The sequence below is a fragment of the Trachypithecus francoisi genome, unplaced genomic scaffold (assembly GCF_009764315.1).
Source record: "Trachypithecus francoisi isolate TF-2019V2 unplaced genomic scaffold, Tfra_2.0 Lachesis_group5, whole genome shotgun sequence".
NCBI classification, from domain to species: Eukaryota; Metazoa; Chordata; class Mammalia; order Primates; family Cercopithecidae; genus Trachypithecus; species Trachypithecus francoisi.
Genome location: NW_022681470.1, coordinates 68,360,421 through 68,376,952, shown reverse-complemented (window position 1 = coordinate 68,376,952; position 16,532 = coordinate 68,360,421). Strand labels below are relative to the sequence as shown.

Genomic DNA, 16,532 nt, shown 5'->3' with positions numbered 1-16,532 from the left:
TTCATGGTTACACTGGGCTACCTCGCACTAAACATTTATTGATTCAGTCACTTTTTGTAAATCATTTCTTTGCTGGGAACCTACCATAGGCAGACACTGATAAGGAAACAAAAATGCAGCACACGGGCCCAAATTCCCCATCCGCTGGAGCTCCCACCCATTCTCCATCCTCAGCCCAGCAATGCCCCATCAACCTCTTTCTCCCCCTACCCCTCTTCTCCTTCCCATTCCCGGCTCTAGAGCAGTGCCCGATGGAAACACACCTCCCAGGTGGCACCCACAGACCTGTGTCCTTTATCAGATCCCATCAGCGCCTCTCTGAAGCCTTCCTGGCCCTCCCAAGCTCATCTGTACTCTACCTGGAATAAGTTGGCAGGCCCAAATCATACGGGGATGTGGTATATGAGGCCATATGTAGTCTGGGAAAGCATATTATGTTAGTTCGATGATCTAAACTGTAATCACATCATCACATTTGCTGACTAGTCTCTCCTAAATCACTGACCTCCTGCTCTTTATGTGACATTTGGCACTTCCTTCTTGAAACTCCCTGATCCCTTGGCCCTAGGGTTCTGTATTTGTTGCTTCTCTTCCAGCTCTGAACCACACCTCTCGGTGGCTCCTTGCCAGCATTCCACTCCTACAGGGTTCCCCAAGGCTAGGTCAGCCTTCTGCCCTTTGTTCTTGACTCAGCTCAAGAACTTCTCCTCGTTGGAAAGGCTTCTCTTCATTGGAAAGGCTGCCTACTGCCAGCTCAACTGCATTCCCAAATGGGGGTGGGTGTGCCCACTGCATGGAGCTATGGGGCTGTCATCTCAGACGCACACTTCTCTCCCCCTTCCCCCTTCCTGATCATCCTCCTTGCTTACAAAGAAGGTACAAAGAGGCCAGGAGCGGTGGCTCACTGTTGGGGTGATCAGACCCAATACCAGGTCATGGGGGTGACAAAGGCCGGCAGAGTCAAAGGATTGAGAAAAAGACCATTTGAGAGATAAAGGTGGGACACCAAGAAGCCATCGCAATTGTGGAGGCTGGGATGTCCCCGAGCGCTGGGAGCCCACGCTATTTATTGGTAATCCAACAGAGAAACAGGTGGTGAGAATGTGGAGGTCAAAAGGACACGTTGCATTAAGCACGTGATTTACAGCTGTGATGGTTTAGCATTTATATGGAACATGTTCTGCTACTTGAGATAATGGGAATAGGAGCCTAGGAGGGCTAGAAGCAAGGAGCCAGCAAGTCTAGACATATTCCCAAGGACATTATGCAAGCCCTGCCTCAGTTTCCCTCCCAACACTCAGCTTTTTCCCAACAGCTCACGCCTATAATCCCCGCACTTTGGGAGGCTGAGGTGGGTGGATCACCTGAGGTCAGGAGTTCGAGAGCAGCCTGGCCAACATGACGAAACCCCATCTCTACTAAAAATACAAAAATACTAAAAAAAAAACTAAAAAAATAAAAAAACTAAAAAAATAAAAAATAAATAGGTGCGTGGTGGCACGCACCTATAATCCCAGCTGCTCAGGGGGCTGAGGCAGGAGAATCAGTTGAACCTGGGAGGCGGGAGTTGCAGTGAGCCAAGATTGCGCCACTGCACTTCAGCCTGGGCAACAGAGCAAGACTCCGTCTCAAAAAACAAAAACAAAGATAAGTACGAAGAGCACAAACACTCGTAAAGTGAATGAAGCTGCAGTGACCCCTCGAGCTTGGATGCACAGCCAACAGACAACGGTTTAGATTTAGCTTGGAATTCAGAAACATTTTCAAATGAGGACTGAGCCCAGGCTTTACCCAGCCCCACCCTCCAGGGCCTAAGGGTACTCTGAAGAAAAGGGAAAAACCTGAGACCACCCTAGACGGGCTACAGAAGTACCAGTGAGTATTTAGAAACCGTGGCATGACCTTTTGGTGACTTTTAGCTACCAAAGGTCAACATCATTCTAGCGGTGCCCCACCTTCCCACAAATGCTCATCCACAGCTGCCTTTGTGTAAGTTTACATTTCCAAAGCTGACCACAGACGTATGACATACTGCCAGCTGCCTACTGCCCAGAGCTGGGAGGGCTGTGGCTGGGGTACGTGTTGTGAGAGGCACACAGGGCAATCCCCTCCCGCCTGGCGGCAAGGCCAGCTCTGGTCCAGTCCATGGAGGAAGCAGACGAGAGACCATTCCTGGGGTGGGCTACCCCAGATACACCCCAGGCACACTCTAGGTGCCCAGCCCACATACAGGCAGGCATCCTAGAGTGTGACTTGAAAAATGCAGCCTTCAGGCTGTTGGGACTCATGGGCCTGATCAGGGCAACAGAAGAGGGAGAGCGGGTAGGGAGCCCAGAGAGGAGATCCAAGAGAAGTAGGTAGAACTGGGGGAGTGGATTCCCCCACCCTCTCCACCCCCCACCCCACAACTGAGCCTGTCAGCTCTGGAAGGACTTAAGGGAAGAGCTACCCAAGTGTTGCATTGTTTCACAGTGGAACTTACCAAACCGAATTTCATGCAGAAACATCAATAAATAAAAGAGCATACAGAATACCTGCTCTGGTGGAAGCAGGGCCTGTTGGGTTTGCTACGATCCCCAGGCCTCTGGCAGCTCTTCTGGTTAGTCCTAGGAGATTCACAGTTTGGTTTCTCAAGATAATGATGATAACAATAATAATAATAAAACCTGACATGTACTAGTAATTTCCAGCCTGCACTTTTACATACAATATCATACACAGTTCCACACTAACCTTGTGGCAATACTGCTAACCTCATCATATTCCCAATGAAGAGTCCGAGGCCTCAAGTTCTTAAACAACTTTCCCCAAATCACACAGCTAGTGCATGGGCACAGGGATTTGAACACAGACTTTCCAACTCCAAAGCCAGTGCTCCTCACTCTGTGTCACAGCTGGGAGAAAATGCACCACATCGCAGCCAACACCAAACAGGAGGGCTTGATGGCAGGAAGTACCACTTACTGGTTAGAGACCAGCTCTGGGGCCAGACTGCTGGGGTTCAACCCCTTCTGCCATTCGCTTACCTGTGTTACCCCTTCCTCATCTAGAAAATGGGACAATATGGGAAGCCGAGGCAGGTGGATTGTCTGAGCTCAGGAGTTCGAGACCAGTCTGGGCAACATGGAGAAACCCTGTCTCTACTAAAAATTACCTGAGCATGGTGGCGCACACTTGTAATCCCAGCTACTTGGGAGACTGAGGCAGGAGAATCACTTGAACCCAGGAGATGGAGGTTTCAGTGAGCCAAGATTGCACCACTGCACTCCAGCCTGGGTGACAAAGTGAGACTCTTGTCTCAAAAACAAAAAAAAGACAATAATGGTACCTGCTACAAAGGCTTGGAGTTAAGATTAAATGAGTAAATCCACGTAAATTATTATCACACAATTCCTGGCACGTAAATAAGCACTTAATCACCATGCATGTCCACCCTGCCCTCCTAGCCAGCTTTATTCAGTGCCAGTCACATGCAAAGGCTGCGCCTTATTGTATTATGGGAGTGGAGGGGAGTGGGTTACCAGGTAGCTCCTGTCCCCAAGAATTTTTCAGTCAAGGTAGGGATCATGCGTATGCATATGCACAAAACTATAGCAGCAGCTCTCTGAGCAGTCAGGGCCCCAGATGCTCTGCTAAGAATCTGTTCTAGAAAATGATGAAAATGCTGGCTTGGACATCTTACCCCAGAGGAAGGGGGTCCATTTGTTATAATATGATACTGATTAATACACTTCAGTATCATGATCTCTCAGTAGCAACTAGAATCTCACTTTCTAGCAAATTCCCAGGCTAGATTCTACAGCTCATGACAGCATGAGGAGCACCACTCAGATCACCGTGGCAGCTTCCAGGTCACCTTCTCTTATCTCTTGGAGCTTCAGGCTGGTGCTGGACCTGCTCTCTTCTATCTGCACTCATTCTCTGGGTGAGCACGTCCTACCTCATGGCCTTACCAGCTATGGCTGACAATGCCCTGATTTCTATCTGTAATCTGGACCTCTCCCTTGAGCCCCAGACACACTCCACTGTTTAGTCGATGCCTCTACATTGAATAGGCATCACAAACTTAACACATCCAATCCCCATCCAACCTGCTCCTCCCATAGCCTTCCTCCATCTCAGTGAAATGGTACCACCAATCACAGCGTCACTTGGACCAAAAATTTTGGAGTGATCCTTGGGTCCTCTCTTACTCTCTATCTCACAACACCAAATCCCATGGGATCTTCCTTCCCAACATATCCTCCCCTCTGCCTCCTCACCACTGTCAGCATAACCACTCTGGCCTAAGCTACCATCATCCCCCCAATGGTTACTGCATCAATCTCCTAGCTGGTCTCTTGCTCTGCCTTGCTCCTTTACAGCCCATTCACAACCCAGCAGCCAGAGTGATGCTTTTAAAAACAGAAGCTGTCTCTGCTGCTCCTCTGCTCCAATGGCCCCATTGCACTCTGGGTAGAAGCCAGTGACCTTGGAGGTCACGGCCCTCTGTTTCTCTGCCCCTCCATTCTGTGTCCTCACTTCCTAGAGACTTCCCCCTTATCTACTCACTCTGGCAACACTGGCCTTGCTTCTTCTTGAACAGCAGAAGAGGCTTCTGTTTGCTTTTCCCCTGCCTGGAATACTCTTCACCCTGATATCTGAAGAGCTTGTTCCTTCACTTTAGGAATCTGCTCAAATGTTATCTCACAAGGGAGGCCTTTGCTGACCACCCTACATGGAAAACGCAACATCCCTGGCAGACCCATCTTCTACTGCATTTTCCTCCCATGCACTTATTACTGCCTAACATATTACTTGTTCATGTCTTTACTCTCTGTCTTCCCCTATCAGAATAGAATATAAGCGCCATCACACCAGGGATTGTTTCTTTGGATACTGAGGTCCCAATACATAAAACAGTGCACATGGCTGGGTGCAGTGGCTCACGCATGTAATCCCAGCACTTTGGAAGGTCAAGGCAAACAGATCAGTTGAGGTCTGGAGGTCTGGAGTTTGAGACAAGCCTGGCCAACATGGTGAAATCCGTCTCTACCAAAAATACAAAAATTAGCCAGGCATGGTGGCGTATGCCTGTAATCTCTGACACACTAATGTGAGCTAGCCTCTGGGGGAGGTGCTAAGCGGGAAGCTTTAGCCCAAGGGTAGCAGGCACCTGGGAAAGGGGGAAATGCTGACAAAAATGTATATAGGTAGGCCAGCCAACAATGCAATGCATCCAACATTTATGGGGCCCTCAGTTAGGTGCCAGGCATTGTACAAGGTGCTAGAGATCTAAAATCCCATTTGCCAGAGTCCTTTTCCAGAGACTTCATCATGCCAACATAGTAACAGCACAAAGCCAGCTTTTCCCTCTCAGCTCACTCTGTTCAATGTTGATTTTAAACCTTTCTCTCCTCCACAAACCTTGACCACTCCCTCCAGTCTCACCAGGAAACTCTACTTCCTACTGCACAGCAAAAAAAAAAAAAAAACCAGAGATCATCAGACCAGACCACCTCTACTTCCTGCCACCACACCTGCAAATCTCCCTGCATGGGGCCCCTGCTCTGCCCCTTCCCTGCCAGGGTGGCGGCAGAGGTGACCTCTGAATTAGGCCAATCTCCCCACCTGTCCTCTACCTCTCCTGGATTCCTGGTCTTTTTGCCACTCCTCATATGAACAGAGAACCTTCCCCCCTTACAGCCTTCGCCCTAAGGCTGGGTCTCCCTTTCCTGAAGCTGTTGTCTCTGCCGGAAACATCTTTCCCTCTCCCGCCTCCTCTTGCTGAGCTCAACACATTCAAGCCCAGATGAAGCCTCACACATGCAGCTATGCCTCTGTGTGCCTCCTCCGTCAGGTTAGGGTTCCCCCGACTTACGACACGCCCTTGAACCACCTATACTTCTCCTTAACAACACTTGCCAGGAATGTAAATAATTGTTTATGTAATTAATTATCTGTTCAACAATAGTCTTCCCCAGCATGGAGAAAGCAGTGCTGGAATTGTGTCTTATATTTTTCAAGGTGCAGACACAGAGCAAGCACTCAAATATATGAGTCAATTAACAGTTGCCACTTGGGGTGCCACAATGTTCTAGATATCACAGGAGTTATACATAGGCTGTCCCACTTAATCCACACAGCAGCCCACATTTGTAGATACTCACTATATGATTCATATTCATATTTTACAGATCAGGAACCCAAAGCTAGGGGGATGACACAATGTTTTGGAGGTACCACAGCTGGTAACTGCTGGGTAGGGATTCAGGCTTGTCTGCTGTCAAAGCCACCATGTCACACTCACATCTTACTCTCCACAGCTCACTCACTGCCTTAGATAAAGGAGGTACTCAATCATGAGGGATGGATGGAATGACCAAATACATCATTTTCTTTGGTCTTTAGTCACCATTGAGACCTACAAGCAGGAATTATAATTCCTCTTTTCCCAATGAGGAAAACGGAGGGGTTCAAAGGGCCACACAGCAGTAGGAGGCCATTCTGGGCTGAAACCCTTTGTAAATTGCCCTTTGTATAGGGCAATTTTCTCTACAACATAACTATAGTTAGGCACTGAGAGGACAGAACAGATGAGATTATGAAGAAAAGCTGTGCAGAAACAAGTTAACACAGCAAGCCTGAGACTGCTATCTTTAGAAAGTTCTGCTCGCAAGGATGGCCCCTGGCTGGTGTCTGGAACACGGATTTCAGTAAGGCTCCCACCACCTGAACTGCTAAGAGTGGCTCACTGTGCTTAAACTGTCTAGGTAAACAATGTGTTTTGTTTTGAGATGGAGTCTCGCTCTGTCGCCCAGGCTGGAGTGCAGTGGTGCGATCTCGGCTCACTGCAACCTCCGCCTCCTGAGTTCAAGTGATTCTCCCGCCTCAGCCTCCCAAGTAGCTGGGACTACAGGTGCGTGCCACCAAGCCCCACTAATTTTTTGTATTTTTTAGTAAAGATGGGGTTTCACCATGTTAGCCAGGATGGTCTTGATCTCCTGACCTCGTGATCCGCCCACCTTGGTCTCCCAAAGTGCTGGGATTACAGGCGTGAGCCACCATGCCTGGCCAATGTGTTTTATGAGGAACACCTGTTTTTCTTCTGGAGTCTGGAATTTTGACATGTGCTAGATGAAGTATCTACATGACCAGCCCTCAGTAAAAACCTTGGGCACTGAGTCTCTAATGGGCTTCCCTGGTAGACGGTGCTTCACACCTGCTGTCACAATGCACTGCTGGAGAAATTCAGCACATCCTGTGTGATTCCCCCTCGGAAGTCCTTTGCAGAGTCTTTTCCAAGACTCTTGGAAGCTTGTACCTGGTCTCCCCTGGACTTTGCCCCATAAGCCTTTTCCCTTTGCTCATTTTGCTTTGTATCCTTTTGCTGAAATGAATCATAGCTGTGAGTATGACCATCTGCTGGACGCTGAATCCTGTAAGTCCTCTTAGCAAATCACTGAACCTGGGGATGGTCTTGGGGACCCCCAACACAGAAGCCTAACAAGAGATGAATTTTGAATTTGTTTTGAAAAGAGTGGCAGGGGTATGGATTAATGGATTTGAACAGGAGGCATTCTAGGCAGGAGAAATGATGTAAGAAAAGGTAGGCATAGGCAAGTCAGGTGTAGAAAGGCCTACAGGTCTTTAGGCCAGGTACAGTGGCTTATACCTGTAATCCCAGCACTTTGGGAGGCTGAGGTGGGCAGATCACTTGAGGCCAGGTGTTGAGACCAGCCTGACAAACATGGGGAAACCCACCTCTACTAAAAATACAAAAATTAGCCAGGCCTGGTGGTGGGCACCTGTAATCTCAGCTACTCGGAGGGCTGAGGTGAGAGACTTGCTTGAACCCGGGAGGCAGAGATTGCAGTGACCCGAGATTGCACCACTGCACTCCGGCCTGAGTGACAGAGCAACGACCTACCTCAAAAAAATAAAACAAGGCCAGGCACGGTGGCTCACGCCTGTAATCCTAGCACTTTGGGAGGCCGATGGGGGTGGATCGCCTGAGGTCGGGAGTTCAAGGCCAGCCTGGGCAGCATGGTGAAACCCTATTTCTTTTTTTTTTTTTTTTTTTTTTTTTTGAGACGGAGTCTCGCTCTGTCGCCCGGGCTGGAGTGCAGTGGCCGGATCTCAGCTCACTGCAAGCTCCGCCTCCCGGGTTTACCGCCATTCTCCTGCCTCAGCCTCCGAGTAGCTGGGACTACAGGCGCCCGCCACCTCGCCCGGCTAGTTTTTTCTACTTTTTAGTAGAGACGGGGTTTCACAGTGTTAGCCAGGATGGTCTCGATCTCCTGACCTCGTGATCCGCCCGTCTCGGCCTCCCAAAGTGCTGGGATTACAGGCTTGAGCCACCGCGCCCGGCCGGTGAAACCCTATTTCTACTAAAAATACAAAACAGCCAGGCGTGGTGGCAGGCCCCTGTAATCCTAGCTACTCCAGAAGCTGAGGCAGGAGAATTGCTTGAACCCGGGAGGCGGAAGTTGCAGTGAGCCAAGTTGGCACCACTGCACTCCAGCCTGGGCGACAGAGCAAGACTCCATCTCAAAACAAAACAAAATAACAACAAAAAAGAAGGGCCTAGAGCTATTTAACAAGGCTTGAACAGAAATGATGATGAGAAAATCCAGCACTGCTGTTATGAGGTAGAAGAGATGAGGGCTAGAGAGGTCCACTTGTTAGGAAGATCCAGTGTAAGTGAAGTGAAAGTGAACCACCTAGTCATACATAGGCCCTATGGGAACTGTTAGTATCAAGGAAGTGGGGAAAGAACTTAGCCTCTGGCTGTCCATAGCTAATACATGGCAATAGATATCTCTAAGGGAGGTCTGTGGGAATGATACAGAGAATTTGAGGCAACATCCCAAAGTACTGGTTTCTGAAATAAAACATCTTAACATAAAGAAATCAGTCTGCTCCCAAATAATCTACTTCCCACTCATTAAGGGTGACTAAAATGTTCTTCATCTTTTTAAAACATCTTTGCTTAAGTCTAATATTCCCCCTCCATTTCTCCTATCTACCCCTCTCGCTCCCTAGTGAGTTATTCCTGGAATAACTCCACCCAATGTTTTAATCACTTCTTTCATTCTGCATCTGCTTAGCATATAAGCCTTTGCTTTATATTAAATTATTCTGCCTTTAACCCAAGGAGGCATGGTAAGTTTTCCTAGGTTGCATCATAGATATCAACCCAGCCTCTACCTCAGAAATCCTAAAATCATGAAGACAGAAGAGCAACCTTCATGCCTGCTGCTTATCTTAAACCCATCCACCTCCCTCCATCCTCCAGGGTCAAGGGTCTCCCTAACAGAAGCATTAGAACACAGCCTGGCTGTTCTAAGCCATCCGCCTTAGTACAGGAGAATAGAAAGGGCTCTGGGTGGCGGCTTTGCATCAAGTCAACCTCATCCTGCTGTGCCTTCACATTGGATCCTGCTAAAGTAACTGGTCTGCTCCTGGCGATCAAGTCAGAGCTTATATTTTTGTTTCCCAATTCTGTTTTATTTTTTTCCTGTGTTGGCTCTCTGCCAAGCACTATTCTTCCTCCAAAGCTGCCGCCTGCTCTGCCCACAAGTACTGAAAACTGGACTCCTGCCCTTGAAACCTGGACCATAGGGCCCCAGCCTCTGAGGCTGCCTGCCCCCTCTGCCTGCCAAGGACTCATCCCACCTTATCCCCACCATACCCTGTCCCATCCCAGCTTCCCTACCCCGGCCCCTGAGGTCTACCTGGTTTAGAGATGGCAAAGTGGCAGCAATAGGCTAGTTTAAATGATGGTCTACTTGCCCGGGCACAGTGGCTCACACCTGTAATCCCAGCACTTTGGGAGGCCAAGGCATGCGGATCACCTGAGGTCAGGAGTTTGAGACCAGCCTGCCCAACATGGCGAAACCCTGTCTCTACTAAAAATGCAAAAAATTAGCCAGCCGTGGTGGCGGGCGCCTGTAATCCCAGCTACTTGGGAGGCCGAGGCAGGAGAATCGCTTGAACCCGGGAGGCAGAGGTTGCAGTGAACTGAGATTGTGCCACTGCACTGCAGTCTGGGTGACAAGAGTGAAACTCCATCCCCCCACCCCCCCAAAAAAAGATGGTCTACTATGACACACAGCAATTCTTCTGCTGGTTTTTAATTTAAATTTGATGCCTTTAGGCTAGGCATGCATTTTCCAACTCCCCAGAAACCCCACAATGCTCTACAGCTATTAACCACATGGAAGGAGAAAACCAGTTTTACTGAAATATCTGCCAGACTCCACGTTCTGTATATATATTGACTCATTTCATCTTTCCAGCAACCCCAAGTGGCACACATTACTATTTCTATTTACCAGTGGGAATACAGACACTATAGAAGTTGGGCAACTTGCTCAGATTATATAACTACAACCAGCAAATCATAAACCCAGATTTGAACCCAGGCCCACCAGATTCTGAAGTCTACACTGTTTCTACTACACCATCATTGAAAGTAGCAGGTCTTGACCAGGCTATGTATTAGGGAGGCCCCTCTGCAGTAGTGTGGAAAGGAAAATTGAATACAGATGGACCTGGGGCAGGAAAACGAGTCAATGCTTAATTAAGGTTGCCCAGGAAAGAGTCCCTGTGGCCCTGAACTGGGAATAGATAGATCAGGACTGGCTGAGGGGGACAGGATAAAGGTGACTGAGGAACAGCAGCAATTTCTGCAACAGTTAGAGAGAACACAGAGAAAGAGGCGGCCCGGGACAAATGTCTAAGGTGCCACTAAAACAGCATGGGGAAGATTCTGAATATTGCAAATCATAATGGTGAAGAAGAGAACTGGGTGAGGGATGGAAATTTGATCAGCCTTTCCCTAAAAGTGTTGGTTTAAGTCTTGGGAATGGCCAAGGGCTCAAGGAAAGAAGCACAGAGAATTGAAATCCAGCCTGAGGACCCAGGCTTGGCTCCATACCTGCATTTGCAGGACAGAGGAAGATAAGAAGCTGGATGTCAAGGAAGGGAATGCTGGTGGGGGCGGTGTAGCAACCTCCAAGGAGGTAAGTAATAGCTGCAGCGTGGGCTGGTATGGGCTGGCGACTGAGGAGTACCAGGTCCTGGAAACCTACACAGAGCAATCAGAGCAGCACAGCAGGTGCACGGTGCCAAGTGAGCAGCGAGTGCAAGAGCTGGCCACTCTTTCCAGAAGCTTGTCAGTGAAAGAAAGAGAAGAGGGACTGGGGAAACATGGAGTCTTCTTATTAACAGAAAACTCAGCTTGTAGGGGAGGGAAGAAGTCTGTGGGAGGGAGGGAGGGAAGAAGTCTGTGGGAGGAGGGAGGGAAGAAGTCTGTGGGAGGGAGGGAGGGAAGAAGTCTGTGGGAGGGAGGGAGGGAAGAAGTCTGTGGGAGGGAGGGAGGGAAGAAGTCTGTGAGTGGGAGGGAGGGAGGGAACCCGCCTCAGAGGGAGGAGGAGAGAGCTGATTTGGGAGTGTAGATGGAGAACGTGCTTTTGCCTTGATCTGGAGGAGAGCACTTTCTCCTTGAGAGGGGGAAAAAAAAAACCGCCATGGGAAAAAATTCAGGAATGTTCTGAATTGCTAAGGAGGGAAGCTGATGGAGCCTGTGGTGTCAAGAAATCAGACATGGGGCTCTGCTGAAAGTAAGTGAGATGGCAGCCCTCGCTCCACACAGATATCCTGGGAGGGCACTCACTGGGCTTTGTCACTTAATACTGGGTCTCTAAGACCTGCATGTCACATGGATACTGCACAGTGTACAGACCATTTGCATATATACTGCTTTTGCTACAGCACGATCCAAGCATGCATCACTACCTGCCTCCAGGTACAAATATGCAAAATGTGCTCACCACTGTCAATGGAAACAGACTGAGTTCCTCTGTCAGGACTAATGAGTACTTTCACTTTTATCTCCTGCCTGGTCCTCCATGCCACTTTCTCACAAGATAGGACTTGCTGGAGGCGATGTGGGTCAAGGCTGCTGTGTGATCCTTCAAATAAAGCTTTCATCTGGGCAAGGCAACAAATTCATGCTGGCCCACTCCTGGGTGGTGGTGGCAGCGGCAGTGGTGGCAGCGGCAGTGGCAGTAGCAGCAGCAGCAGCAGCAGCAGCAGCAGCAGCAGCAGCAGGGGCCTGCCAGCTCTGAGGACTGCCTCTGCCCTGCAGCATGTTCACCTCTGCCCCAACACACACAGACACTCACCTGCTACACCTCTACTGGAGCTAGAACTCCTATCCAGAACCTCAGAAAAAGCCACAACCTGGGCAGAAAAAAGCTCTTCAGAGACTGAGTCAGACACTAACCCCGATCAGTGACAAGGTCAGGCAGCTTTCGATGACTGTCTCGCTGGTTCTCTCGTCCTCCTCCTGCCCAGAATTCTGGCTTCCTTTAGTTAATAAACTATGGGAAAAGCACAGGAATTGGAGAAAGAAGACTTGGGGTTGGGTCCTGCCCCAACCCTACATGCTGTGAGGTCTTTTAAATCACTTCTGAGCCTCAGCTTGCAACCAGGTAAAGTGGAAGGAATAGCATGTGCCTCTCCCTTCTCTTGAGGAGGTAGTGAGAAATTAATCAGATGAGATGGGCTTCTTGTAAGCTATACAGTGTTATTCTAATTTCTGGATTTAAGCAAGTCCTGCTGGGAGCTCAACCTCTCTCTCCCAAACCTACCCAGCACTTGTCCCTGGCAGCTCAGACCCCAAGGGAGACACACCCTGAATGAATTCCATTCGATTCAGCAAACATCTGTTTAGGCCTACTCTATGCCAGGTTCCAAGACACACATGAAAACAGACACGGGTCTTGCCCCGAGTTTGCCTGGCTGGGCAGAGCTAACAGAGTAGATGCCTGTTCCTGTGGTGGTTAGGCCAGAGCCTCCAGCAGAACTTGCTCCATGTTGCTGGAGACAGACCACAGAGGCATTATCAGAATCTGGGTCCCCTTGCTGACCCCTCAGACAGAGGAGGAGGTGGGCAGATACGGCTCTCTGAGAAGCCCGGGTGAGGGGCCTGGAGCAGGGGAACCAGACACCTCAATGCTCTGGGCCTGGTCCAGCAGTGGAGCTCAGGGAGCTATTTACCCCCTCAGTGCTTCACCCTCACAATCTGAGAGATGTAGAGAATAAGCCTGCTCTAACTCATGAGGGCGTCATGGAGGACAAAATGAGAACAAAACGACAAGAGCAAAGAGAAAATGCTCTGCAAAGGACCAAGTTTTACAAACAATTATTTTTCCTTCAAGGTCCTCCCCAGTAAAGCTGAGCTAATCACAGAAGGTTTGTCTAAGTACTGAGGTGCCTTTCCCATTGCTAGCCTAACAAGACTGACTCTGAGGCATCTAGCTCCCCGACTGTGCAAATCACCCCCTCTGAAACATCCCAGTCCCTATCATTAGGACATTCAGTAGACGGCAGCTCTTTTTCACATTCTTTCCATCGCCGTACTACCCAAGTCCAGCGAGTACTCAGGTGATGCTTGCTGACAGAGGGAAACACCACCATCCTACCCTGCCCATCACAACAGGCCTCAGCCCAGAGGCCGTGGGAAGAGTATCCTTCTCCATCACTTCCCCTGTTCCAGATGCTGGCTCAGACACTTTCTCCTGCCTCTGTCCAGGACCCAGGGATCTAAGAGTTGATCCATTCCATAGAGTTACAACAAAAACAGTAACTGTAACAAAATCAAAAACCTTTACAGAAGCTAGGCGTTTTCTACTTCCATCTTACAGGCATCGTTCCTGCAGCAATTTCTGTCTTTCTAGTTCAAATTAGAGTTAGGGATGGAAGTGTTTCCACCCAAACCATCAATTACATTAACACCCCTGTTTTCAGCTTTGTGAGTACATAAGGCAGAGCAGCTGTGCTGGGATTTGTGAGGTCCTAGCCCAGCCTTTTGCTGCCTAAAATTATCTCGCACACACCCAGAACTGTTCTATTCCCAGAAATGGTTCAACTAATTTCTTTGCATCTCAGGTCTTCCGGAGCCCTTTTAAAATGCAAGTATCTCTGGAGGAAATAATCATATTCCATTGGCCCCAGCCCAGTTCTCACACAGCACCTGCCCAATAAATATTTACAGAATTAACTGTTTACCAGATGCCTATCTTCACAGGAGGTGGGTCAAAGCCCAGGGCTATGGAGGGTGGGGGCTGCAGGGGCAACCCTGGCAGGGAGCCTCGCCTGGTTTCTCCAACCTCAACGGTCGCCTGGTGCCACAGCGAGATAATTGAGTTCTCATGAAAGTAAATCTGAAATACCCAAATATGGAAACTTAGCAGAAGGAGGCAGAATGAGCAGAGAAAGTCGGCCGGCCAGAGTGGCCCAGTGGGACCCGCGGCAAGAGCTTGGCCCCGAACATTCTCAGAACCACCAAGACCCTGCAGAACAGGAACAAAGTGGAGACAATCTGGTACAGAGAACTCAGAATCTGCGAGTTCTCTGGGTGCCTCTGGGCAACTCCTTCCACCTCTCCGAACTTTGGTTTGCGTCAAGGCTCATTAGAGCTGGCCTTCTGGGGGAGGGGGGTATCTGCTTTCTAAAGGAAGACGCGCAAACGAACAGTTAGTGGAGGCTTCCATTCCTGGCAATCCTGACGTTTCATTCTGGAGTTGCTTTGATTGGAAAGCCCTGCAAAGGTGGAGGGGGTGCCTTCGGGGTCGGAAGGGGGTCAGGGCCCGGTCTGCAGTGCGGGTGTGCGGGAAATGCCTGAAAGTCCTCCGCACCAGCGCACCCCGACGGAACCTGGCCCCTCCGGTCCACAGCCGCCCTCTGGACCAGCTCCCCAGCTCGGGACCCCCAGTCTCCGCCCTCGCCGCACCTCTCCCCGGCTAAGAAAACCCGCTCCGCACCGCACCCGCTGTCCCGGGGCAGTCGGCGGTCACCTGCCCCGCCGGTCTCCCGCGAGCCCGGGACCCTCTGCCTCCCTCGGCCCAGCCGCCGCCTCGCGCCCTCCCTGCCGCTCGGGGACCGGCCGGACGCCAGCAGGCGCTTTCGGTTTCAAAGTAACTGGGACAAGATGAAAAGCGCTCGTCGGTGTCCCCACCCCGGACTTTCCGCCGCGAGGGCGCCCTGGGCGGCGATCCGCCGGACTCACGTGGGGCTCGGCGCGCGGCCTCCGCCGGGCGGGTCTGCAGGCGCGCAGCTGCTCCTGGGCTGCGCCCGGCGGCGGCGGCGGCGGCGAAGCGGGGGCGAGGCCTGGGGCGGGGCCGGGGCGCGGGCGGAGGGGCGCGGGCGGGCGCAGGGGAAGAGCAGACGCGCAGGAAGGGGTCGGGCGGAGGCTGAGACCGTCACCCAGGCGGTTGGAAAGCTAACCTACCCGCTTCAGAACCGTTAGTATCTACAAGTCTAGTCATCTAATTTCCCTCACGTGCGTTCCAATTGTGGACGTCTTGCTCTTCCGTCAGGCACGATAAGGCTCAGCCAGTCCTTTTCTGTGTTGACCTATTTGCTCAAGGCCTTGAAAGTTGGCTCAAATCAGTCCTTCCCAGACTTTCCTTCAGGGTAGCACAAATTTGCCAGCCCTCCTCTTGCTGTTGGCCTGTTGGCCTAACACTACCAATCTCTGAGAGTTGTAGAGCTCCCCGTTATGTCAAGGGTTGGCTTCCCAAGCATCTCCTGTGGTCCTCAAAACAAGCTGGTGAAGTAGGCCTGGTCATCCCCATTTTACAGATGAGCTCTCTGAGGGCCAGAGCAGCAACGTAGAGTGAAGTACCCAAGGTGAGACACACTCAGCAAGCTCTGCAACCGGAACTTGAATCCAGGTCTCTCTCTCTCTCTTTATTTATTTTATTTATTTTTTATTTCATTTTATTTTTTGAGACGTAGTCTCGCTCTGACGCCAGGCTGGAGTGCGGTGCCTCGATCTCGGCTCACTGCAACCTCGGCCTCCCAGGTTCAAGCGATTCTCCTGCCTCAGCCTCCCGAGTAGTTGGGATTACAAGCATGCGCCAGCACGCCCGGCTAATTTTTGTATTTTTGGTAGAGACGGGGTTTCACCATGTTGGCCAGGCTGGTCTCATCTCTTGACCGTGTGATCCGCCCTCCTCTCCCTCCCAACAGGCCTGAGCCACCGCGCTCAGTCTGCGCACTCTTAAACCTGGGCTCTTTCTTACAATATATTCTCTCCAAGGGCAATACATTCTATATAAATGAAATGAACCAAAATTCCAATTCTATCTAGATCCTTTACTTTCAGTTAGGCCACCGTGGGAAAAGTACTTGACTGTTCTGAGTTTCAGTTACAGTACTCGTCAATAAAAGGGGAGAATAATATACCCCTTGGGAGTCGAAAACTCAGATGTGCTCAGGAGCTGGGCAGGAAACATACAGGAGGGAGGCAGAGGTTGTGGTCATGGAGAAAGGAGGGAGGCGCTGGTGCACTAAAGAGCAGGTGGAGGATCTAGTGGAGCAGCCACCACCCAGTGCCAGCCTATTGTTACCTGATCTCTTATTTCTCAAAAGAGCCAGAAATCCAGATCCAAACCTTTTTTGGTTGGTGAGTTAGATTAACCGCTCTGTGGAGGAGATGCACTGGTGGGTGTTGCTTCGGTATTCTAGATCTGTCTCAT

The 16,532-nt window shown here is 50.3% G+C and overlaps 1 protein-coding gene across 2 annotated transcripts in view; it reads right to left on the bottom strand.

Annotated features, from left to right (window-relative positions):
- The window catches only part of TRAF5 (TNF receptor associated factor 5), a 49,247-nt gene extending 33,931 nt beyond the window's left edge, over nt 1-15,316 (bottom strand). The window contains exon 1 of one of the 2 annotated variants that reach the window (XM_033195264.1): nt 15,059-15,316. The gene's annotated coding sequence lies outside the window, so the exon portion shown is untranslated. Of the gene's footprint in view, nt 1-14,846; nt 14,979-15,058 lie in introns of those variants that run through there. The other variant, XM_033195267.1, reaches the window with a different exon arrangement.
- Nucleotides 15,317-16,532: the final 1,216 nt, after the last annotated feature.